The sequence below is a fragment of the Sardina pilchardus genome, chromosome 6 (genome assembly GCF_963854185.1).
Source record: "Sardina pilchardus chromosome 6, fSarPil1.1, whole genome shotgun sequence".
NCBI classification, from domain to species: Eukaryota; Metazoa; Chordata; class Actinopteri; order Clupeiformes; family Clupeidae; genus Sardina; species Sardina pilchardus.
Genome location: NC_084999.1, coordinates 31066788 through 31093122, shown reverse-complemented (window position 1 = coordinate 31093122; position 26335 = coordinate 31066788). Strand labels below are relative to the sequence as shown.

Sequence of the window (26335 nt, the reverse complement as noted above, 5' to 3'; positions counted from 1 at the left end):
GTCACGTTCGGTAATTAACAAGTCCCAGTGCAATAACGAACGTCAAATAGCCTACTGTAGTTGGTCTTGTTTGAAAAGGTCTAGCGGAAAACACAACAGGCACCTAGGGCCAGCCGTAGTAAATTCGACCTGGTTTTAAATCTTGGCCTAAGCTAGCTAGCTAGCTAGCTAAGCTAGCTAGCTCACTCCAATTGATGCACGTTAGCGATATGGTGTTTACTAGTTTATTTTAGCTTACAAATAGAGCATTGATAGCCTAGGTGTCAGTTTAACTCCTGAAACATAATCCAAACTTTTGACAGATGTAAAACGTAATGAGAAGTTCAAATGTGTCACATTTTGGGAGTAGCAGCTAGCCTACCGTTTGTGAGTGGAAGCTAGCTAATGCCTTTATTAGTGGAGGACGTAAGTTTGAAACCACAACGAACTTACTCTGCCTAACTGAAGGAGGACGTTTCTCCATGGACATCTAGAAAGCAGGAGAGAAGATGACAGAACTAGAACTGGCCGTCTGCTTAGCTTTCAATCAAGGTAAGAACATTTCCCTGCAGTGCAAGGCAGGTTAATGTTATTCAGTTGTGGTGATTAATTGCCTTTAAATTGAGTGAACCATCTATCTATTCAAAATAATCTAAACGTTTCCCCTATCTGGAAATACGTTAGTTTGGTGCCACCGATTCATATGAGCAGTCGTGCAATGTGTGTGTGATCCAAGTGAAACCATACGAGGCTAGAAACAACCATATTTTTCAAACGATTGATTCCTGCAACTAATACATGCAAACAGCATAGGCAGACTGCCTAATCCTAGTTTTTGAAACGATTGAAGATGGTATGAACATAGTTTATCCCTTTGCATGCGTTTGCAAACATGCTCTGGGTAGACTTCAAAACGTTTTTTTATTATTTGATCTGCCATCACTAAGCCTAGTTAAATTAGGCTATAGGCCTATGCATTAATAACCTTGCCTATGATGGACTGAGAAATTTGCTGTCGACGTTAGGGATGAAACGGTAGGCTCAAATTATTTATTTAAAAGACGTAATTTATGAAGTTGTTGTTGGCTTTGCCACGCGTTCGCATCCAGTTTGACGTGTCCGGATTTTCCGATAATGACAGCAATCTCGTGATGGCAATATTGACTTTTAATTTCTGCGCGTGTAAACTAGTCTAGGCTACAGTGCCTGAAGTTAGCTGTGACAGACTAGCCTACTGGTTTTCATAGTTTTAGCCACAAAGCCTGTCTACCCTAGGTCAACTGAATTGTTTAGTTATCACCTTGTCATTTCGCGTTTTTCCAGCCTTATCTCCGTGCGCCCCATGTCATTCAAGACGTCATTCAAAACATATTTCGGGATAGCCATCTCACTATGAGAAAACGTATGACGACAGTGCTAAGAGATTAACACATTGGCATGCTTGGTAAACTTGTCTTGCACATAATATTGAGCTGATTTTTTTAGTGAAAATGGCCTGTAGCATTGTGCTGATAGATGAAAAAAGTTGCCTATTTAAAGGCACAGTTTGAATTTTAATCCTAGCTCTCCATTTAGTGTGTGCACTTGAACAAATGATGTAGCTTATAACAGTAGGGCCAGACATTTGTTTTTAGGAGGAAAGGTGATGGACATATTACTTTGGAAGGATAGGGAGTGGTGCAATTTGATTTTCTTTGGAACTTAAATATCATCAAGCAACCTCTTCAAACAGCATCAATATATCAATAGGCCTATTCACTATTATATTGTACAGGACTAGAGCTAGAGGACTAAGGGGGTAGGCTATATGTTATCAAGTAGGTCTATATTAAAACATGTAGTCAACATTATAACTTTATGTTGGTTTAAGTGAAAACAAAGCATGTCATGAACTAGGAAAATCCATGGTTCTACATCATTGTTGGCAAAATGATCATGATAGCTGCCCTACATATTTCAGCCATATCTGGTTTAGTCTTGAGTAGGCCTAGGCTACTTTGCTATAAATTAGTCGTAGACTTATTACAATATAGTCTATGTATATCTATATATATCGAGGGCTGAGAACCACAGGGGCGTAAGTGACATTTCACCAACTTTACAATAGAGCCAAAACAAATCTAACTGCTTATGTTCACAGTTAAAGACCTTTGGTTTTTGTTTTTGTCAATCATTTAATATTTATAAATATTTTACTTCTATAATTGTGTCAGCTAAAAAGAGCTCATCAAGAGCTTTCAGGTGATATAACTCAATTTTGACCAAAATGTCACTTACGCAACTGCCCCTTTGGTTCTCAGCCCTCGATATATGTTATAATGTTTATATGTATCACAGTTTATAAACAGTTCTCATAAAAGTCATCTGATGTTATAATTTAAGGGGTCATTTTTGAAAACTTTCTCCTGAGGGTGCTGGGTATATTTTCCTCTTTTTTGTCCTTTGCCAATCACACCCCTGAAATATGGTGTGAATCAATCTCATCGAGTGCTGTCATTAAGAAAAAGAACAAGGAAACTTGATATGACAGAGCAGCAAACACTCATTTTCTATGCCCCATTCAGTTAACCTAATGATAGTTGCTGGTTCAGTATTCGGCTAAGGTTGTATCAAATTTCCTGGTTCTTTATCCTACAGTGACCTCAAACAACAGGGCTTTGAATTTGTTCACACACAATTTCAATACTGGAAAACTGGTCTTGAAAGTCCTTAAAAAGTGCTTGAATTTGGCCATGACAATGGTGTACAAAACCTGTGCATGTAAATTTAACGGTCTATCGTAGCAATAACAGCAACATTTTCTTTTATTTGGACTTCGAAAAGACTTTTTATGAGGAACATTTAAAACCCTTGAACTAATAAAGTAAATTAAGTGAGAGGAAGTGTGCGGACCTTTTACTCTTTTTTTGAACATTTAAAACCCTACAATTTATCTTCGTGGCAGAAGGCGTACTTTAGAAATTTCACAGACAAAATTGTTTTTGCTACCCCATCTTGATGATGGGTTAGGGACTCTATAGTGCCACCTAGCAGATTGTGTTGTGGTTGACGTGTACATTCACGAAAATGAAGCAAATTTGGTGGTTTTACGTGTTATTGGTGTCGCTACTGAAAGATAGAGCTCTGGCCTAGGGTGTGGCTTAAGGACTAAGCGCCACCTAGTTTGTTGTCTGTTGTGGTTGACGTGTACATTCATGAAAATGAACCAAATTTATTGGACTTCTTTCGTATTGCTATCGCTAGTCAGAAAAGGAGCTCAGGCCTAGGGTGTGGCTTAGGGACTCTATAGCGCCACCTAGCGTGTTGTCTGTTGTGGTTGACACATATATTCACGAAAATTAGTCACATTTGGTGGGCATGTGTGTTATTGCTACAGCTAGTCAGGGACAGAGCTCTGGCCTAGGGTTTGGCATAGGGACTCTATAGTGCCACCTAGCACGTTGTCTTTTATGGTTGACACATACATTGACACAATTAGGTAGGCTTGTGTGTTATTGCTACCGCTAGTCAGGGACAGAGCTCTGGCCTAGGGTGTCGCTTAGGTACTCTATATTGCCACCTAGCATGTTGCCTTTTGTGGTTGACACATATATTCACAAAAATGAACCAAATTTAGTGGGCATGTATGTTGCTCATGCACAGGCACACCAACCCACACATGTTGCTTTGTTAGATTCCGAAATGTCACAGGTCTCCGCACCGCAGGTGCTCGGGCCCGCCATCGCCGCTTGCGGCTATATTTAGGGCCCGAGCACCGAGGTGCGGCCACTGAAAGTGGCTGCACCGGAGGTGCAAGGCCCTATTGTTTTTGCTCAGATTATTCTTCTTATTATTATTATAGTATAATTATCTTACCAGTAACATTTTTCACCAACTTGGCATGCTCTAAAACTCTTGCAATTTAGCTGGCATATGTAGAATTGCATTTGATACTTAGACACAGAGCTGTGGCCTAGGGTGTGGCTCAGGGACTCTACAGCGCCACCTAGCGCGCCGTCTACTGTGGTTGACACATACATTCACGGAAATGAACCAAATTTGGTGGACATGTGTGTTGTATTATTCTGAACAAGTTTTGCATTTAAACTATATAGTGAATCTTAGAGAAATTTGAGTTATGATTATGATTATGATTTTTGCACATCACGTATTTTGAAATACTTCTCCTAGACGGTTTATCGAAATCATGTCATATCAGCACTAAAATGATCTTGAGGGGTTGCCCGAAAGGAATTGCGACCAGATTTTTGAATTTTTGAAGTATATTGAAATGGCGAAGGTTTGAATTATGGCGTTTTATTAAGAAACAGGAAGTTGGTGTTATAGGCAGAAAAAAGGTTAGGAATTGGATGTAATTTGGCAGCTACATGTGGAATTGCTTCTGCTAGTCAGAGACAGAGCTCTGGCCTAAGGTGTGGCTTTGGGACTCTATAGCGCCACCTAGCAGCATGTTATCTGTTGTGGTTGACTAAACATTCACTAAAATGAACCAAATTTGGTGGACTTGTGTGTTATTGCTACTACTAGTCAGAGACAGAGCTTTGGCCTAGGGTGTGGCTTAGGAACTCTATAGCGCCACCTAGCACATAGTCTGTTGTGGTTGACACATACATTGATGAAAATTAACCAAATTTGGTGTGCTTGTGTGTTATTGCTATCGCTAGTCAGAGACAGAGCTCTGGCCTAAGGTGTGGCTTCGGGACTCTATAGCGCCACCTAGCAGCATGTTATCTGTTGTGGTTGACACAAACATTCACGAAAATGAACCAAATTTGGTGGACTTGTGTCTTATTGCTATGGCTAGTCAGAGACAGAGCTTTGGCCTAGGGTGTGGCATAGGGACTATATAGCGCCACCTAGTGCGTTGTCTGTTGTGGTTGACACATACATTCACGAAAATGAACCAAATTTGGTGGACTTGTGTGTTATTGCTATCGGTAGTCAGAGACAGAGCTTTGGCCTAGGGTGTGGCTTAAGGACTCTATAGCGCCACCTAGTGCATTGTCTGTTGTGGTTGACACAAACATTCACGAAAATTAACCAAATTTGGTGGGCTCGTGTGTTATTGTTTTTGCTAGTTAGAGACAGAACTCTGGACTAGGGTGTGGCTTAGGAACTCTATAGCGCCACCTAGCACATTGTCTGTTGTGGTTGACACAAACATTGATGAAAATGAACCAAATTTGATGTGCTTGTGTGTTATTGCTATCGCTAGTCAGAGACAGAGCTCTGGCCTAAGGTGTGGCTTCGGGACTCTATAGCGCCACCTAGCAGCATGTTATCTGTTGTGGTTGACACAAACATTCACGAAAATGAACCAAATTTGGTGGACTTGTGTCTTATTGCTATGGCTAGTCAGAGACAGAGCTTTGGCCTAGGGTGTGGCATAGGGACTATATAGCGCCACCTAGTGCGTTGTCTGTTGTGGTTGACACATACATTCACGAAAATGAACCAAATTTGGTGGACTTGTGTGTTATTGCTATCGGTAGTCAGAGACAGAGCTTTGGCCTAGGGTGTGGCTTAAGGACTCTATAGCGCCACCTAGCGCATTGTCTGTTGTGGTTGACACAAACATTCACGAAAATTAACCAAATTTGGTGGGCATGTGTTTTGTTATAGCTATTCAGAGACAGAGCTCTGGCCGAGGGTGTGGCTTAGGGACTCTATAGCGCCACCTAGTGTGTTACCTGTTGTGGTTGACATACATTCACGAAAATGAATCAAATTTGGTGAGCTTGTTTGTTATTACTGCCGCTAGTCAGAAACAGAGCTCTGGCCTAGGGTGTGGCTTAGGGACTATAGCGCCACCTAGCAGATTGTGTGTTGTTGTTGACGCATACATTCAGGAAAATGAACCAAATTTGGTGGGCATGTGTGTTATTGCTATAGCTATTCAGAGACAGCGCTTTGGCCAAGGGTGTCTTAGAGACTGTATAGCGCCACCTAGCGAATTGTCTGTTGTGGTTGACACACTCATTCACGAAAATGAACCAAATTTGGTGGGCTTGTGCGTTATTGCTATCGATAGTCACAGATAGAGCTCTGGCCTAGGGTGTGGCTTAGGGACTCTATAGCGCCACCTAGCGTGTTGTCTGTTGTGGTTGACACATACATTCAGGAAAATTGACCAAATTTGGTGGGCATGTGTGTTGCTCATGCACATGCCCACCAACACGCACATGTTGCTTTGTTAGATTCCGAAATTTCACAGGTCTCCGCACCGCTGGTGCTCGGGCCCGCCATCGCCGCTTGCGGCTATATTTAGGGCCCGAGCACCGAGGTGCGGCCGCTGTAGCAGCGGCTGCACCGTAGGTGCAAGGCCCTATTGTTTTTGCTCAGATTATTCTTATTATTATAGTATAATTCTCTTACCAGTAACATTTTTCACCAACTTGGCATGCTCTAAAACTCTTGCAATTTAGCTGGCATATGTAGAATTGCATTTGATACTCAGACACAGAGCTGTGGCCTAGGGTGTGGCTCAGGGACTCTATAGCGCCACCTAGCGCGCCGTCTACTGTGGTTAACACATACATTCACGGAAATGAACCAAATTTGGTGGACATGTGTGTTGTATTATTCTGAACAAGTTTTACATTCAAACTATATAGTGAATCTTAGAAGAATTTGAATTATGTGAGATTTTCTGATTTTTGCACATCATGTATTTTGAAATACTTCTCCTAGACGGTTTATCGAAATTATGTCATTTAAGCACTAAAATGATCTTGAGGGGTTGCCCGAGAGGAATTGCGACCAGATTTTTGAATTTCAAAAGTATATTGAAATGGCGAAGGTTTGAATCTAGGTGTCTTATAAAAGAAACAAAAAGTTGGTGTTATAGGCAGAAAACAGTGACTAATTTGGATGAAATTTTATGGAGTATTAGTTAGTGTGTTTGTAGTGACAGTCATATACAAAGTTTTGAATTTGGTGTTGTTTGTGATTTTTAAAAGCGCATTAATGATTGTGGTGGACACAGTTTTAGCTAAAATATTTTGAAGCGAGTTGATGAATAATAATAATCATATTAACCTATGCTGCAATTTTGACTTTAACCATATTAACAGAAAGTGAGTTATTTAGGTTTTCTTATGAGGATGGCTCTGTGTTACGATCTTTTCTCATCCGCGCCTTCATGTTGGTCCTGTTACACACACACAGAACCACATTTAACCGCACACACATTACACACGCGCAAGCTTTCCAGAGAGTTACGCACACACATGGCATCCCCCTTGACCCCTCTGCCTCCCTCCCTCTCTCTCTTTCTATCTCTCTCTCTATCTTAGCCCCATGCCCCCCCCCCCCTCCCTCATTTGCATACCGACCCCCCACACACTCTCTCACCCATCCCCCATGCCTCTCTGGTGGTGGTAAGAAGGCCAACAGATGATAACCCAACTTGAGGATGAGAGAAGGCACCACAATCCTGCAACTTATTTGCCATGTGTGTGTGTGACAACACCTTGGTTAATAGATCTTAAACTTTCCTTAATATTAGACAATGATTAAAGAAGGCTTAAGAACGCTCTGTCGGGTTGTCTGTTGTGGTTGACACATACATTCACAAAAATGAACCAAATTTGATGGGCTTGTGTGTTATTGCTATCTCTAGTCAGAGACAGAGCTCTGGCCTAGGGTGTGGCTAAGGGACTCTATAGCGCCACCTAGCGCATTGCCTGTTGTGGTTGACACGTACATTCACGAAAATTAACCAAATTTGATGGGCTTGTGTGTTATTCCTATTGCTAGTCAGAGACAGAGCTCTGGCCAAAGGTCTGACTTAGGGACTCTATAGCGCCACCTAGAGCATTGTTTGTTGTGGCTGACACAAACATTGACAAAAATGAACCACATTTGGTGGGCTTGAGTGTTATTGCTGCCGCTAGATAAAGACAGAGCTCTGGCCTCGGGTGTGGCTTAGGGACTCCATAGCGCCACCTAGCGCATTGTCTGTTGTGGTTGACACGTACATTCACGAAAATGAACCAAATTTGGTGGGCATATTTGCTACAGCTATTCAGAGACAGAGCTCTGGCCGAGGGTGTGGCTTAGGGACTCTATAACGCCACCTAGTGTGTTACCTGTTGTGGTTGACATATACATTCACGAAAATGAATCAAATTTGGTGAGCTTGTGTGTTATTACTGCCGCAAGTCAGAAACAGAGCTCTGGCCTAGGGTGTGGCTTAGGGACTCTATAGCGCCACCTAGCGCATTGTCTGTTGTGGTTGATACATTCACGAAAATGAGCCACATTTGGTGGGCATGTGTGTTATTGCTACCGCTAGTCAGGGATAGAGCTCTGGCCTAGGGTGTGGCTTAGGGACTCTATAGCGCCACCTAGCACATTGTCTGTTGTGGTTGACACATACATTGATGAAAATGAACCACATTTGGTGGGCTTCTGTGTTATTGCTATCGCTAGACAGAGACAGAGCTCTGGTCTAGGGTGTAGCTTAGGGATTCTATAGCGCCACCTAGTGCATAGTTTGTTGAGGTTGACACATACATTCATGAAAATGAACCAAATTTGGTGGACTTGTGCGTCATTGCTATCGTTAGTCAGAGACAGAGCTCTGGCATAGGGTGCGGCTTAGGGACTCTATAGCGCCACATAGCATGTTGTCTGTTGTGATTGAAACATATATTCACAAAAAATAACCAAATTTAGTGGGCATGTGTGTTGCTCAGGCACATGGCCACCAACCCACACATGTTGCTTTGTTAGATCCCGAAATGTCACACGTCCGCACCGCAGGTGCTCGGGCCCGCCATCGCCGCTTGCGGCTATATTTCTTATTATTATAGTATAATTCTCTTACCAGTAACATTTTTCACCAACTTGGCATGCTCTAAAACTCTTGCAATTTAGCTGGCATATGTAGAATTGCATTTGATACTCAGACACAGAGCTGTGGCCTAGGGTGTGGCTCAGGGACTCTATAGCGCCACCTAGCGCGCCGTCTACTGTGGTTGACACATACATTCACGGAAATGAACCAAATTTGGTGGACATGTGTGTTGTATTATTCTGAACAAGTTTTACATTCAAACTATATAGTGAATCTAGGAAGAATTTGAATTATGTGAGATTTTCTGATTTTTGCACATCATGTATTTTGAAATACTTCTCCTAGACGGTTTATCGAAATTATGTCATTTCAGCAGTAAAATGATCTTGAGGGGTTGCCCAAGAGAAATTGCGACCAGATTTTTGAATTTCAAAAGTATATCGAAATGGCGAAGGTTTGAACTTAGGTGTCTTATAAAATGAACAAAAAGTTGGTGTTATAGGCAGAAAACAGTGACTAATTTGGATGAAATTTGATGGAGTATTAGTTAGTGTGTTTGTAGTGACAGTCATATACAAAGTTTTGAATTTGGTGTTGTTTGTGATTTTTAAAAGCGCATTAATGATTGTGGTGGATACAGTTTTAGCTAAAATATTTTGAAGCGAGTTGATGAATGATTATAATCATATCAAGCTATGCTGCAATTTTGATTTTAACCATGTTAACAGAAAGTGAGTTACTTTTTATTTCATATTTGCCCAATCACACAGCCCCTCCTCTCTGTCCTTCTCTGCCTCTCTCTCTGTTGCAACTAACAGACACACGCACGCACTCTGTCACCCCCCTTCTCGGGTCCTCCCTAACTAACACACACACATTGACACACGCGCGGCTTTCTAGAGAGAGAGAGACACACACACACACACACACACACACACACACACACACACACACACACACACACACACACACACACACACACACACACACACACACACACACACACACACACACACACACACACACACACACACACACACACACACACACACACACACACACACACACCCTTTGGGCAGCCGTGGCCTACTGGTTAGGGCTTGGGGCTTGTAGCTGGAGGATTGCCGGTTCGATCCCTGACCAGTCCACAGCTGAAGTGCCCTTGAGCAAGGCACCTAACCCCTGACTGCTCCCTGAGCACCGCTGGTTGGGCAGGCAGCTCACTGCTCTGAGTATAGTATATTAAAAAGTATACAAAAGTATATTGAAATGGCGAAGGTTTGAATCTAGGTGTCTTGTAAAAGAAACAAAAAGTTGGTGTTATAGGTAGAAAACAGTGACTAATTTGGATGAAATTTGATGGAGTATTAGTTAGTGTGTTTGTAGTGACAGTCATATGCAAAGTTTTGAATTTGGTGTTGTTTGTGTTTTTTAGAAAGTGCATTAATGATTGTGGTGGACACAGTTTTAGCTAAAATATTTTGAAGCGAGTTGACGAATAATTATAATCATATCAACCTATGCTGCAATTTTGAAATTTTGACTTTAGCCATGTTCACAGTAAGTGAGTATTTAGGTTTATTTGTGCTTGCATGTGTCATATACTCCATCCATTTAGCTGAGCAGGAGTAGGTGCTCTCTCTCTCAGCTGCATGTCTCTCTCGTCCCCTGCTAATTCTCTACACAGACTCACAGACACTCTCTCACCCCTCCCCCGTCATTCTCTCTCTCTCTCACGCACGCACGCACGCGCGCGCGCACACACACACACACACACACACACAGACACACACACACACACACACACACACACACACACACACGCACACACACACGCACACACACACAAACACACCCTCCCTCCCTCCCTCCCTCTTTCCTCCCTCCCTCCTTCCCTCTGGGCAGCCGTGGCCTACTGGTTAGGGCTTGGGGCTTGTAACTGGAAGGTTGCCGGTTCAATCCCCAACCAGTCCACCACTAAAGTGCCCTTGAGCAAGGCACCTAACCCCTCACTGCTCCCCCAGCACCGCTGGTTGGGCAGGCAGCTCACTGCTCTGGGTCAGTGTGTGATTCACCTCACTGTGTGTTCACTGTGTGCTGTGCGTGTTCACTAATTTGGTTAAATTGGGTTACATGCAGAGAAATAAATTTCCCTCACGGGATCAAAAAAGTGTATATTCTATTGTATTGATCCATTTGTCTCTACCCCCTCTGTCTGTGTCTGTCTAGCGTTATTGCTATCGATAGTCAGAGATAGAGCTCTCGCCTAGGGTGTGGCTTAGGGACTCTATGCTACTAGCATATTGTCTGTTGTGGCTGACACATACAATCAGGAAAATTGACCAAATTTGGTGGGCATGTGTGTTGCTCATGCACATGCCCACCAACACGCACATGTTGCTTTGTTAGATTCCGAAATCTCACAGGTCTCCGCACCGCTGGTGCTCGGGCCCGCCATCGCCGCTTGCGGCTATATTTTAAAGATGCCTCTCTTTTTTTTTTGTTAACCGACTAGCGACAACTTTGGTCGGTTAACGTGGATACGGTCAACCATCGGTCAAACAGTCACCGGTTAACATCCCTAATATGAAATCGATTTTGGATTGGTTGCATGTGATAAAAGCTATGCCATTTCCTGTCCATATTCAGATTCAGAAATACTGTACACCGGCAACAAGGCACACACACACACACACACACACACACAGACACACACACACACACACACACACACACATATACATATATATATATGTATATACTGTATGAGCAATTCCATGCAAAACTGTCAAGTCCATAACCCCACACAGCATCAAACTATGATGTGGATGATGATTTCTTAAAAGTTTACCATTTCGCTCTTCTTGTTTGTACAACATATTCAATGACATTGTTAACTTAATCATTTGCATTATATAAATGTAACCTATTTTTCCACCCTTATGTCTCAACATATAGGCTACTATACACATAGTCACATTCATAAACATAAACAGGATCCTAGGTTCTCAATTTGCTGGACTCACTGTCTACCATAAAGTTAAAGAATAGTAATAACAGAAGAAAAGGTAAGAAGATGTTGATAGCGTGATTAACTGTGTGGTGCCTCCACTGAAGAATGTCTTTACCACTGCCCTGGTGGAAATATGCAAATCCTCAGAAATGTCAAGTGACTACTGTTACTTCTAACTGCTTTAATATAGCTTATCCTAAATGAAATACTATGCAATGCAAGCATCACAAAACATTTATTTTATCCTTTGTTTTTAACTCTTAGAATTCAGTTCAGTAGGCTATGACATAATAAAATGAAAGTACAAAAACAGTTTTTAAAACCCCTTTTTAAAAGTTCAACCTATCACTTTCAATGAAATCTCAATTAAGGATTACGTAGTTACATTGCATGTAAATGCAATGTACTGTTATCCCTGTTCTTCTTATTATCGTTATAATTATTATTCTGCTTCCGACCAAAATCAACTATCAAAGGCTCTAAAACCACTGAGCCGTTTGACGTCATTCAAGCACTCCTACACAGGACTTGTAACGGAGATTTGTTCTATGTATTTTTCAAATGTGTGAACTTTATACTTTTTGAGATATTTACGATAAAAGAAATTAAAATTCCCATAGAGTTTACATTGAGACCCTTTGGCGGCAAAGATTAATTGTTACGTCAGTGCGCAGCTGTCAGTAATCAAGGATCTCTGATCCAAAGCCATGCCACCGCCGATGCGCTGAACCAGGCTACGTGAATGTTACGTTACGTCTACTCATTAAGCTGTAACAGCTGCAGCTGCTGTAAACCAGGACGTTATCGTCTTGTCTCTTAGGCTACTCCTTACTTGATTTGTTTATATCGTTACAGTAGCCTAACCGGTTTGCTCTCGGTAACGTTATCAACAGCTAAAGACAATCTAACCTAACGTCAACGTAAACACTGTATTTAGTTAACGACAACCAAACTTGCTCCAGGCTAACGTTTAAAGGGATATTCCGCCATTTTTGGAAATACGCTCATTTTCCACCTTCCCTCGAGCAAAACAATCGATATTACCTCTTGTTCCCGTTCATCCAGCCATTCTGTGAGTCTGGCGATACAACTTTTAGCTTCAGCCTAGCATAGATCATTGAATCGGATTAGACCATTAGCTTCTCGCCTGCTAGCTTCATGTTTAAAAGTGACTAAGATTTCTGGTAATTTTCCCATTTAAAACGTGTCTCCTCTCAAGTTAGAAAGTGCAATAAGACCAACTGAAAATGAAACCTGGCGTTTTTCTAGGCTGATTTGACATGGAACTACACTCTCATCTGGCGTAATAATCAAGGCAACTTGCAGCTACTGGCACTACTATTGCTTGTTGTCTATGGGGACTATTTTCAGATGCTGCATAAGATATCACTGCGCCTATGGTACGTTTGCAAGTTGCCTTGATTATTACGCCAGATGAGAGTGTAGTTCCATGTCAAATCAGCCTAGAAAAACGCCAGGTTTCATTTTCAGTTGGTCTTATTGCACTTTCTAACTTGAGAGGAGACACGTTTTAAATGGGAAAATTACCAGAAATCTTAGTCACTTTTAAACATGAAGCTAGCAGGCGAGAAGCTAATGGTCTAATCCGATTCAATGATCTATGCTAGGCTGAAGCTAAAAGTTGTATCGCCAGACTCACAGAATGGCTGGATGAACGGGAACAAGGTAAATATCGATTGTTTTGCTCGAGGGGAGGTGGAAAATGAGCGTGTTTCCAAAAATGGCGGAATATCCCTTTAACGTCGGGGTAGGCTGCAAGGCGAACAGGGCTTACACAAGGGCTTTTAGCCATCTCTACAGAGCAGCGTTTTAAGTGAAGTCCAACCTGATAGACAGGCCTACTAGTTGATTTAGGTTCAAGCCTTCTCACAGTCGCTTATTCCTATTAGGACAATCACACTCACACACCTGGAAACGGTTTCGAAGAACATACTAGCTCATCCTGTAATATGTGTAGTCTACATAAATTATCCTAATAAGCTAACGTTACATTTGCTAGATATCCTACCTGTTGCTGCATCATCGTTGATTGGCGTTGTTTGAGATTGTATTCCGTACAGTATTCCAATGGTGTCAGCCTAGGCCTACTTTTAACCTGCATTAGTGTAGATATGAAGGCTATGTAAGCTATCCTACCAGTCGTTTCACTGTAGGCTACTTAGTCAGCTCTTGCAACTTGAAGTTGGCAACTTCATTTCAGTCTTTTAAATTCTAATAAATGAAGAGTTATTTTCCAAAATAGCCTATATCCACAATTTTGATGCATTTTCATAAATCACTTTTTAAATGTGACTTTCCAACTTGGAATTGTAATTGTTATTTATCTATTCTTCAGTTTAGCCTAGTTGTCTTTTTAACTATAGGCCTAATATGTTTTACACAGCTAGCAACCTTTTTGCATTTACATGCAATGGTAATTCCTTCCATGGAATTACATTTTCTAGTTTTAGATAGTAACTGTGTGGTAATAATTCACCTATACCACCCATAGCCTAAATTAATTAAATGTTTACTATGAACAATAGTTAAATGAAACACACAGTAATACTTTCTATAACACTTTGTGTTGGATGTAATTCATTGAACCTAGAATTGTTAACTGCTATACAATAAGTGGGCCAAACTTCACAGTTTAAGTCTCCACACATAAGCTTGCCTACTGAGTCTAAAAACATAGCTCCCACTTTCCTTAGCTGGAGGGGAATTCTGAGATTTCTCCCTAAAGCAGAAACTATTATTTTTACCTAATTATTATTACTATTATTATTGGGAAGGTTATAGGTTTGCACTGATTCAGGTAGGGTAGTGGCACTATACTGGATGGTATATCGGTTAGAATATAGGACGGAGAAGAGATGGGGTTTAACTTTGTATTGTTCCAGCAGAGACATTCAGGATTCCATACATACAGAGAAATATAGGTAGATGGCTATTTATAGATAATATATCTGCAGCATACAGATATGCATTGAATACTAAGCTCATTAAACTGAATTGTAAGCCAGGACACACATACAGCAATGGCAACGCTAACCCCTTCAAGAAAGAAAAGAAACCTTTTTGTTCGTGACTACAGTTATTATGTGGTCAATAACGCCATCTAGCGGCGTAAACGGTAGCCTACTGTGTAATAGCGTTAACTCGCACAGCACAGGTACAAACTTCCTCCAGTCGGAGATTGTTAATGAGGGCTATCTTTTACTGTCTATGGGGCTAAAGGACTGTATGGATTGATTGATTGTGTTGCTTGGATGGCGTCAGTTAGAACCAAAGATCATACAGCGCTAGAATCTTTGGTTAGAATACTGGTTGTGAAGCAGTAGTTTCTCCTTAGTTTCTTTATTGAGTTTTCTTCCACCATACAACAGCATGAATAAACTTATAATGTATAGTGGTCTGTAAAGAACCAAATAAACTGTCATTAATATGGTCACTAAATAAACTGTATCGCTATCTCTCATTCTATAAGCTCAACTTCTCACACAAGTAACACAGGCTTCCTTCATTTCAAACCCTTAATGCTAATGCTCCGTTTAGCATGCTAAGTCCTTGCATATCAACGTGAAAGATACATCCCACTCCCAATACACATGACCGAAGGTTACGGTCACTTACTTTTGTTGTCATACACGCACACAACTTCAACTTAAGGTAATTGGCAGTAAACTCACTCAAAACTAACGTCATGAACTTCACCAACACTGTGGTGTACTACTAGATAACGTCTCTAATGAACTAGCATGAGGCTGCACGAGAGGGCGTCACTAGGCAACAACACCTCAACAGAAGAAGAGTACAGAGATGCAAGACTAGTCTACGTCCTTACAGTAGAAACGCTAAACAGTAGATTCTTAAGCTAAACACATGAAGTATTATAATTTCAGAGAACACTTACAGTATATTACTTCATGGAAATCATGTCAAGAGCAAGTTTAAGTGTATTAGCAAACCTCTTGCATACCAGTGTGAATTAACGATGTATGTATCAAACTTACTTTTTGTCAATGATCTTATCTCTGAATGTAAAGGGCTGGATTACTCAGGATAACTGCAGGAATTGTCTAAGGGTAAATTAATTATCTATGTTTTTTGTGCACAGCCGTCTGCTCATCATCACAACAGAAAACGAAACTTAAAATCCTCAGACAGGGCGAATTTTGGAGTGAAGTTTACCCAGAATGCTCAGGTCAATACAAATCATCCAAAACACACCGTCAGTATGAAACATCGTGTGATTGTCGAGTATATATACCAAATGAACACAAACAATACCTAACAGCGCGTAAGTCCGTACTTGCCCCTCGGGGCCATGGCATTGCTTAGATATACCAGTCTCAGGATGAGACACCCCGATGCGGACCATCCTAGAATCACACCCACATTGTACCGTTGCGGACAATCCTTGTCATCCAATGACCAATTGAACAGTGGAAGTCAACTACCATTCCATAATGAAGGTATGAAAATACATGGAATGACTCCATAGTGCTGTGAGAATTACACCAGTATGTTTTACAAGAATGGCCTCGATTTGATTTTTTTTTAAAATATCAACATTGTATCTTAAATCACTCTGAAATGTCATTTCTGCATGACCTAAGCAATTTAAGATGAGCTATTCTGCTTAATAGTATACATTCGCCAACACACACGTTTTTGCTAATTATAGAGCCATCGACAGACCGAATAACACCAAATTTATTGAGGGTGCTTTGGATGGGGTCTCAAGTCATCCCACCAAATATGGCTTTCATACGTCACAGTATTTCCAAGATAGGCACACTTCCTGTTTGGCGGCTTCGCTCGCTGAATTTAATTGGTTGTCACAGGCGAACGCTTGGACGTATGAAGGCGAAATCAAGGCGGTTGATCCGCCTTGGTCTGTAGATCACGCGTGCCAAGTTTCATGACGATCGGAGGAACTATGCGGCCAGAGTTGCTTTACTTTGACTTTGGACAAAATTCAAAATGGTGGAAAATCCATCATGGCGGAAAATGACGTCACATAGTGCGTTGGAATCAGCTGAGTCAGAGGATTCCAACGGTATAAGTTTTATCAAAATCGGCCATACGGATCAAACGTTACGGGCATGAACGCGTTTTCCAACTTTGACCAGTTGGTGGCACTAGAGCGTGAGAGTGGCGAGCATGAAACCTGGTGGTGTCAATCAGGGTAGTCTCCTCTATCAGCGTACCAAATTTCATGACTTTATGTCTTACGGTTTGGGCTACAGGTGGACAAATGTGTGGGCATCAGCGCTCAAAAATCACTTTTCCATTCATTCCTATGGGAAAAAATCGACCGGAAAAACTGGAATAACGGGAGAACGACAAGGCGTATCAAAAAGCTGTATACAAGCCACCATCCTCGCATCAGGACCGACGCGTGAGAGGTGGAACGGCGTCTCTAGCTCTAAATCCCTAGGACAAGATAGGGAGACAAAAGTTTGACTTAAGATAAATAATAAGTAGTATATGAAACGCACGGAGAACAATAGTGTGCTTTTGCAAGCACACTAATAATGTAATAAGATAAAGAGTTCGCCTATCAGCCAAATAATCCAGCGTTTCTTTTATGTCCCCAGGGATCATCAATGTGTACTGTAGTGCTATGTTTACTGTATCTTAGCTAGCTGCCACAGGTTCACTGTGCATTGCTTGTCCTCACTGGGTTTTTGCTTGCATTTGTTATTATTTGTTAGCATTTGTTAGCAGGTGGGGAATCAGCTAGGGTAAAGTTTAGTGAATTGATGATGGTGGTGACTAGAAAATAGTTGCAAGAGCAAGCAGGTTAAAAGGTAAGTTTACCTAGCTGGTCCCCACTGGGTGAAGGTCGTCTTGCTCATTGTTTTGATCCTTCAATTAAGCGGTTCCGTATCATTGGTCCGACATCCCATAAGTCCGACATCTCATTAGTCCGAAAATGAACCATTGACCAGAGATCCCATTAGTCCGACATCCCATTGGTCCGAAAAAAAGAAGCCCATTGGTCCGACATCTCATTAGTCCGACCATACAATACATAAACAAATCCAGACTTTGGTCTATTTCCTAAAAACTCCGTCTACCACTGTTTACAGTTAGAGTGATGTGACGCTATTTGTAGTATCCCAGATAGCAATTAGTCATTGAATCTACGTTCAATCAACATTACCTCGTCAACACTAGAATCATTGAATCAACATCGCACTGCAACGTTGATCTACAACATTTTGCACCCTCTATTATCATTGAATTAACGTTGAAAGTGTTACTACAAATCAATGGAATTTCAATGCTGTTTCAATGAAAATTAATATTGAAACAACGTTGAAATTACAGCCCAACTAAAGACCAACGTGATTTCAATGGTATTTCAATTGATATTAAACCACAGTAAACCAGTATTAAGCAGGCAAAATATTGGTAAATTCATATCCTGCTTTATCTACAGCCAGGATAAGGCTAGCCAGAAGCTAGGCTGTAGGCTACACAAGCTTGCACAAATAACCATGGACAACTTCTTATAAGTTTGAAAAGCAAGTGCATTTATTCATCCACTCTTAATTCAGAAATCCATGTGTGCTGTGCTTCACTGCCATCCATTCTGTATAGCATCCCTCCATACACTTCCCGGTTGCAGTCATCGTCCACCATCCAGCTGCAGTGAGACGGCAGAAATAGAAGAAAAAAGTGACAAGTGTTAAAGAAATGTGTTCAACTGAAACTGATGGCTATACCCTTAAGTGAAACATTTTGACAGCGATAGTAAATATGTTATGTAAATCATACGAATATACAACTTACTGAAAACGTAGGTAGGCCATGGACAACTTCTTCAGTTTGAAAGGCAAGTGCAATTTATTTATCCACTCTTCACTTATCCACGTGTGCTGTGCTTCACTGCCATCCATTCATCCATAAACCTCCCGGTTGCAGCTAGTCATCCTCCACCATCCAGCTGCAGTGAGAAGGCAGAAATAGAAGGGAAAAAGAGACAGTGTTAGAGATATGTGTTCAACTAAAACTGATGGCTACTTACAAGTGAACCTTAAGAATAATCATAGAATATATATATAGAAGATGGTGTTGGCATAACTCCGTTTTTTTAAGTTAGACTCACGGAGTTGCATAGTTAGCAAACACGTTAACCAGCACATCATCTTCAGCCTAACATTTTGACCGTAACGTAGCAAATATTTTATGTAAATCATACGAATAATAACTTACAGAGAACTTAAGTAGCTGCTAGGCCTAATTCAAAACTAGACTGCCGAGTAATGTTAATAACATTATGATGATGATCTGTCGTAACAAAGTAGGCTAGCCTAATATTTAGTTAAACAAGCATGAGTCTGTTTGTAGTAGGCTAATTACTTAAGTCGTAACGTTACTGTACAGTACAATGCAGATAAACTGTGAACATTTGATGTAGCCTAGTACAATTTCACAATGAAACATTAACGTTAGATAAATAAATGCTGCTTGCTTACCATTAGGAGCGGCGAACTTGAGAGAGAGTTGAACACCGTTGGTCTGACTGAACTGTTGCTCCCAATGATCTCCCGACCCGCAAACAGTTTAAACGTCGTCGCGCGGTCATCTATAAACCCACCACTTTTCAATCACCACGTTAAGATTTCCCTGTCAATCATAAATCCACGACTTTTCAATGTCTTTTCGTGAACGCTATATCGATGCTCTATCGATTATGACAATATGAACTATAAACCAATGTTGTTTCAATGCATCTGTTATCAATGCTCTTGCACTGTCGGGTTTTTGTCAGGATTGTAATGCTGTTTCAATGTCGATTTACCATTGAGATTTCAATCTCAACCAAAATGATGATTTAGATGGAAAATCAACATCATATCAATGTCACCTTGCTATCTGGGATGATTTCAATAGCAGGGACATAGGCTAGTGGATGGGTGCGTGACTGTCATGCAGGTGACCCAGGCTCACATCCCGCGATGAACTTCATCTAGCATGAGATGTGTTTTATATTTTTGCAAACGAACATCGAAGCAAACGTGTTTCAGTCGTATACAAAACCACAAATTAGCCTACATTCCAACATAGCTAAACGTATAGGACAATGAACTCTTACCATGTTCTAGGCTACAAGTTATCCACAGTTAGTCACAGTTATTTCCATCGTGCGTTCTTCTCGATATGAGCTAGAAATAGAGCCTTGCCATATTCTTCTATCACACAGGTCTGACTAAATTCAAAGTTTCACTCCAGAAACTCGTTTTAATTTGTGCATAGTCCTGGCTTCCCAAAATGTCGCACAACACACTGCCACATTGGTTTAGGTGCCATTTCTTAAATATTACATTGTTTAATTGCATATAGCCTAATAACTCTGTTCTCATGTAATATCATTGTATGTATATGTAGCCTACTTATTTCTATGTATTTTTTTTATATGCACGCGCACCCGCGCACCTTACCCGAATGCGCTATGATGGGGGCGGTCTGAAGAGGGTAGCAAGTGCGTGTGAGATTTTGAATCTGTGGCGCCAGTAGGCCTAGCCTACTCAGTGCTGCGGCAACGAGTGTTTGTAAATGTTTTCCTTCGAGTTTGAAACTAACAACAATACCGAGGAAACGTACTTTCACATTAGTTAAACGCTGTGCGCAGTTTGGACCGTTGCGTTACCAAACAGAGGGCGCACGAAGAGAAAAAGCCGAATTCGGGGACTGCTGGTGCATTCACCAGATTTGGTGAGATCGATTGCTTTTCTGTGTTTTCATATTGCTTGGTCTAGCAGAGAGACAGCAATCGCGTTTTCCCTTTTTTCTGAGCATTATATTTTTTTGATTGCTGCGGGACGTTTTGTCGGCATTGTTTCATTGTTATAATCAAGAGACGCACTCAGATGTGTAGTCTACGTTGTAGCCTACTTCATTCTCAGAATTATCTGTTTATTGCCATTCATATTTAGTCATTCAAAAAAACCCTTCTGCGTTTAATTAACACAGCCGAAGGTAAACGGTTGATTGTTACAACAGGCTAGCACATTTCCACCTGTTGTTAGACACACAATGCTGCAAAAAAAGATGTCTCCTCTTTTCTGCGAATTTTGCATCTTTCAGTTTCAAGTCATCCATGCATCTCTACTGTGTATGGTCGGACTAATGGGACGTCGGACCAATGGTTCTCTTTTTTTCGGAGTAATGAGATGTCGGACTAATGGTATCTCTATTGAATGGTTCATTTTCGGACGAATGGGATGTCGGACTAATGGGATGTCGGACCAATGGTCCGGCCCCCAATTAAGCTACAGTCTTAACTTAGAATATCATCCTATCTCCTAACTTCAAAATGTTAGATAGAGGATTCAACATCAGGAGTGGTCTGCTGGTCTAAATAAATTAGTCACAATGCAAGACTGTATCTTAAAAGAATCTGTAAGCAATGAAGTTCAAGGTCAAAGTTTATTGTCATGTACTCATAAATAAGCATTTATAAGCATTGAAAAAGAATGATTGACCAGGCTATCACATTGCTTTGTTGCTTTGTTGCCCCCGCCACTATTTCTTTGTTCATCCTGTACTTACAGTTTTTCTCAATTGTTTACACACAATTTCTGGTACTTGAGACACAATTCCAATAATATGTAGCTCATGCACCAACCTCCTGAACCGATTCTGCTGAACTATAAGCACAATTGAAGCATGAAGAAACTCTTTTGTTTTCACAAAGAACACAATGCCATTCAAATTCTAAAGCTAACTGCCCTACCATGCACACTGACTCATCACATGGGCAAACACCTGTCACAAAGTTTTACAATTATCAATCACAGAGGGAAGGTTACGCATCCTGCTACTTGAAAACAAGAAGATGATTCGTTTAGCGTTATCCTATTGCGGGGAGGGAATTTGAAAGACAACTGTTTATCCCACCCCTCCGATTGAGCCCTGTCTACGGTGAGTGTCCAGACCCACATCTTGATGTGGGTCTGGCTCGTCATGTCCTAGAAGAAAAACGGCATAACATTACGGCAAATACAAAGTAAGATAACAGAAAACAATGAGATATTTAAAAATATTGATAGGGTAAGTATATCAACTTACTGTATCAGCCTATCTACTCTTTGTAGTACTGTTTGTAGGGTAACACTGAACAAAAAAAGGCCCAAGTCATTATGATGAGTGGAGAAGAAGTGTTTTCAATTCATTGCAGTGTTTTACACTGAGCACATCAGTGTTCAACTGGTCCTTATAAATGTCTTGATATATGATGGTTTGTGTGTGTCTCTTGAGAACACAAGAACATTTTGAGGAGAAATTACATTGTTTTGCAGGAGAATTGCAGGGTTCTGCCCATTGTGTGTGTTGTTTTGGATTGGTGTGTAGAGTTTTGAGAGTATGAGGCATGTTTTCGGAAAATGTGTGCTAATAATCGAGAAAAACTGTAAGTCAAGAGACCTCATTGTTAAAGGAGATTTTTGCAGATTAATATTTGTAGCAGATGAAGATACAGGTGAGGCCGTGGCACTGGCGTCTTAAGCCATAGACCGTAGCTCATTTTACTGAAGTTGCCAGTCTACGTTTATACTAGGCGATATTAATATTTAATAACGCTTTCTAAGGTTAGTAACATTATAAATCAATAGTCGGACACGTTGTCTCTGGTGTTCTGGAGTGGGTAAGACTGTGTTTTAGTGGCAGGCTTCAGAAACCGTTGACTTGCGCTAGCCTAGCACCGGCGGACTCTGCAACTAGAGGGACCGTGTATAACTCCTGTATATATACAGCACCCTCTATAGTAATTGGCACCCCTGGTTAAGATGTGTTAAAAGCCTTAAAATAAATGCAGTTTTTATTGTAGAAGCATACTCTCACACTGAACATTTTAGAAAAATTTAACCTTCAACTGAAGTGAATTGTAAGGGGGGAAAATAATCCCTGACTAAGAAATAATTTTTCTTTATAACATTACCTGTTCCACAATTATTGGCACCACTAACAATTCCTAGGAAATAAATGTAATTAAAGTTTTTCTGTCATTTCTACAGTAGTTTACAAAGTTGATCAGAGTATGTACATGAACATTTCATTAGATTAACATTCAATTAGTAATTCTTTAAATCCTGTTTCCCTGGGGTATAAATATGACGTGACACAGTGGCTATTTCTCTTCAACATGGGAAAGACAAAGGAACACACCGTTTAAGTAAGGCAGATGTGTGTCGACCTTCACAAGCCAGGCAATGGCTACAAGAAAATAGCCACCCGCCTTCACCTGCCCATAACTACGGTCAGAGGAATCGTTTAAAACAGCTGGAACAGTGGTAAACAAGCCTGGAAGAGGACACAAGCTTATTTTGCCACCATGCACAGTGAGGAGGATGGTAAGATAAATAAAAAAAATCTCCAAAGCTCACGGTTACAGAATTGCATCAAATGGTTGCATCTTGGGGTCACAAAGTCTCCAAAACAACCATCAGGCGCTATTTACATGCCAACAAGTTGTTTGGGAGGCATGCATAGAAAAAAACCTTTCTCGCTCAAAATGGTTCACCAGACACCGTATCAAGCTCCTACCATGGCCATCTTAGTTGCCAGACCTCAACCCCATTGAAAACCTGTGGGGTGAGCTGAAGAGGAGAGTACAGAGGAGAGGACCCAGGTCGCTGGATGATTTGGAGATTTTGTGCAAAGAATGGTCGAAGATCCCTCTTTCTGTTTTCTCTAATCTTGTGAAACATTATAAGAAAAGAGTAGGTGCTGTTTTATTAGCAAAAGGGGGTTGTGCAAAGTATTAACATCAGGGGTGCTAACAATTGTGGCACACATGATTTGATGTAAAATAATTATTTCTTAATGTGGGATTCATTTCCTTCTGAATAAATGCACTTGAATTAAAGGTTGGATTTTACGCTTTTTTTCATTGTGGTCCTATATTATTTTGAAAAAAAAAATGAATTTATTAGAAGCTAAAGAACACATCTTAACCAGGGGTGGCAATAATTATGGAGGACTCTGTATGTATATAACTGTGTATATTCCTTTAACTGATATTTAAAAGTCTGCATCTGGACTAGTAGTAAAGAGGAAAATAAACTATTATGCTGTATATCTCACCTGCACACACAAACTCAAACAGCCCAGCTATTTGCCCCAGGTGCTTTGACGCCAAGGGATTAAGGTTGCACCTGGGGGTGAGGGCTTGATATGACTTCGGCCCTTGGCCCTTGCCCAACAGCAGGAGGGGCTTGTATCCAAGGGCATGTAGCTTCTCGAGCTGCAAAAGACAACATCATAGATTTGCTATTTTTAAAGACATGAGACAGCAATTCATGAGATGAAGGCAATATGTCAGGTAGAGATAATGATTATAGTGACCAACATTTTCATGGTTACCTATTATTGCGGTAATGTTGAAATGTGCTGAAAATTTTTCTAATCCTAATCCACTAATGTAGCCTGGGTTTACCCGTTCTGCCTTGCACACACTTTCCATGGACGCATTTGATAGACAATCATAGCGGCCAATAAACGGCATTTGTAGACCACGCCTCAAATACAAGAAAATTGGGCAGTAGTGTAACGGGTGCTAGCTGGTTAGCTATGCTGTGGAACGTTAGTAAAACCTCACTCCCTGACGCTTCAAGAGCGCTGCTGGCATGAAAGCTAGGAGCCTGGGCTTTTAGCTGGATTGTTAGCGCACTCGATTCCCGATCCGAGGTGCTGCTATCTCGCGGGTTCGAGTCCGGGCGTGTGCAGGGCTGGACCGCGGTGGTTCCACACAACGCAGGTTACATTGGTGCCGTGCCCCGGATCGGTATCCGCCGTTCATTCCGACATACCAGCACTCCGACATGGACGTCCAATTGTCGTAGTGGAGGCATGTCACCTTATGGGAAAAAGTCCCACCACTCCGACATTTTTTTTTTTCATGGTCGCAGTGGCGGTATTTAACTTTTTTTTCAAACAACGTGCCATTCCGACATGAGGTCATTAATAGGCTATTAATGTCATAACTATATCCAATTGTGTAAAATAATAAAGATTCACATTTAAAATGTCATTGTGAAGACTTCTTGATATGGTTAGCCTATGTGTCTGTTGCGTGCGCGACTCGCGGAGGTGAAAGCAGTTCTGTACATGGCAAGTTGTCATTATTCGCGGACTAAGTGGAGCTAAATTAAGTTATTATTTTGCTGTCACTTCGTCTGTTTTATGGCCTAGAAGGTTGTATTTGGTATCTGTGGATAGCTCTAGCTCTCCTCTTTTATCTGACATGCAAGCCATACATTTTTGACCACAGTGTCACGAGTAAAGCAAACGAAAGTAGCGGTAGCCGAAGTTATGACATTCTTATTTGTTTGTCACTTCGTCTGTTTTTATAACACAAAAGGATCGATGTGTTTGGTATCAATGGAAAGCTCTGTTTCTCCTCTTTCATTTGATATGCGTGTCATGTCTGTGCGATGCCTGGTCCCGGAGTAATTCAAGCGAGAGCCGTGGCTGCGTGGGTGAACGCAGAGCAATATAGACTGTAAATATGATATACTTTGATTTAAATTCATGATTTTATTTTATTTTCATACTTGATCGTACAGACACGTGTCTAGTCTCGTTGGAAAGCCCCGGTTCTGCTCTTTCATGCAATATAGGTCTCATCTCGTTGTGACTAATAATCGCGGAGCAATGGAACAGAGAAGAATGGGTGTGTTTTTTGACGCACTTTGCGTCCGTCGGGCTCATAGGGTCCGTTAAATTGACTTGGAAAAAAATAGGATTTGTAAATGGGGGTACTAAAATGTGTCGGATTGGCAGCATGTCTAAATAGCAGCATGTCGAAATAGAGGCATGTCTAAATGGAAGCATGTCGTAGTGGTGGCATGTCTGAGTGGCAGCATGTAACCCCCCGGATCGGGAGTGAGGTTTAGGGGGGTGAGTGTAACGGGTGCTAGCTGGTTAGCTATGCTGTGGAACGTTAGTAAAACCTCACTCCCCGACGCTTCAAGAGCGCTGCTGGCATGAAAGCTAGGAGCCTGGGCTTTTAGCTGGATTGTTAGCGCGCTCGACTCCCGATCCGAGGTGCTGCTGTCTCGCGGGTTCGAGTCCGGGCGTGTGCAGGGCTGGACCGCGGTGGTTCCACACAACGCAGGTTACAGTAGCAACAAAAACTGATGTTGTTGCTCCTTTAAGAGAAATGGTGTGCAGTTTATGGCACTTATCCTATTGAATACAATAGGTGAATTCCTTTGACAACCATTCGGGTGAGAGTATCAGCCGTGAAGATTCAACACAGATTCTCAAGTTTGGCTAGGTTTATGTTTATACAGTCATCCTAAAATAAGTGCATAGGTGCATGGGCGGCACTCGGACTTGGATGATTCTGGAAAGAATTGAATACACATTTATCACAGATGGTGGATAAGTTACACTTCAGCATGGTTTAACGTGAGATAATACATACCATGATCACAACCTCGTCCATTATGGCAGCCGAGTTGTTGCCCTTCTTCTTACTGTCAGTCCAATCTTTTTTGTTCTGGTCGAATGTTTGAAGGCGC

General features: G+C 41.3%; 1 long non-coding RNA gene across 1 annotated transcript; it reads right to left on the bottom strand.

The window, feature by feature from the left end:
• Positions 1-18316: 18316 nt before the first annotated feature.
• On the bottom strand, positions 18317-19666 carry LOC134082171 (uncharacterized). Its single transcript, XR_009939590.1, has 3 exons — positions 19286-19666; positions 18600-18753; positions 18317-18453 (listed from the first exon to the last, which is right to left on the bottom strand). It is a non-coding gene; the product is annotated as an uncharacterized LOC134082171 (long non-coding RNA).
• Between the last annotated feature and the right edge of the window lie 6669 nt (positions 19667-26335).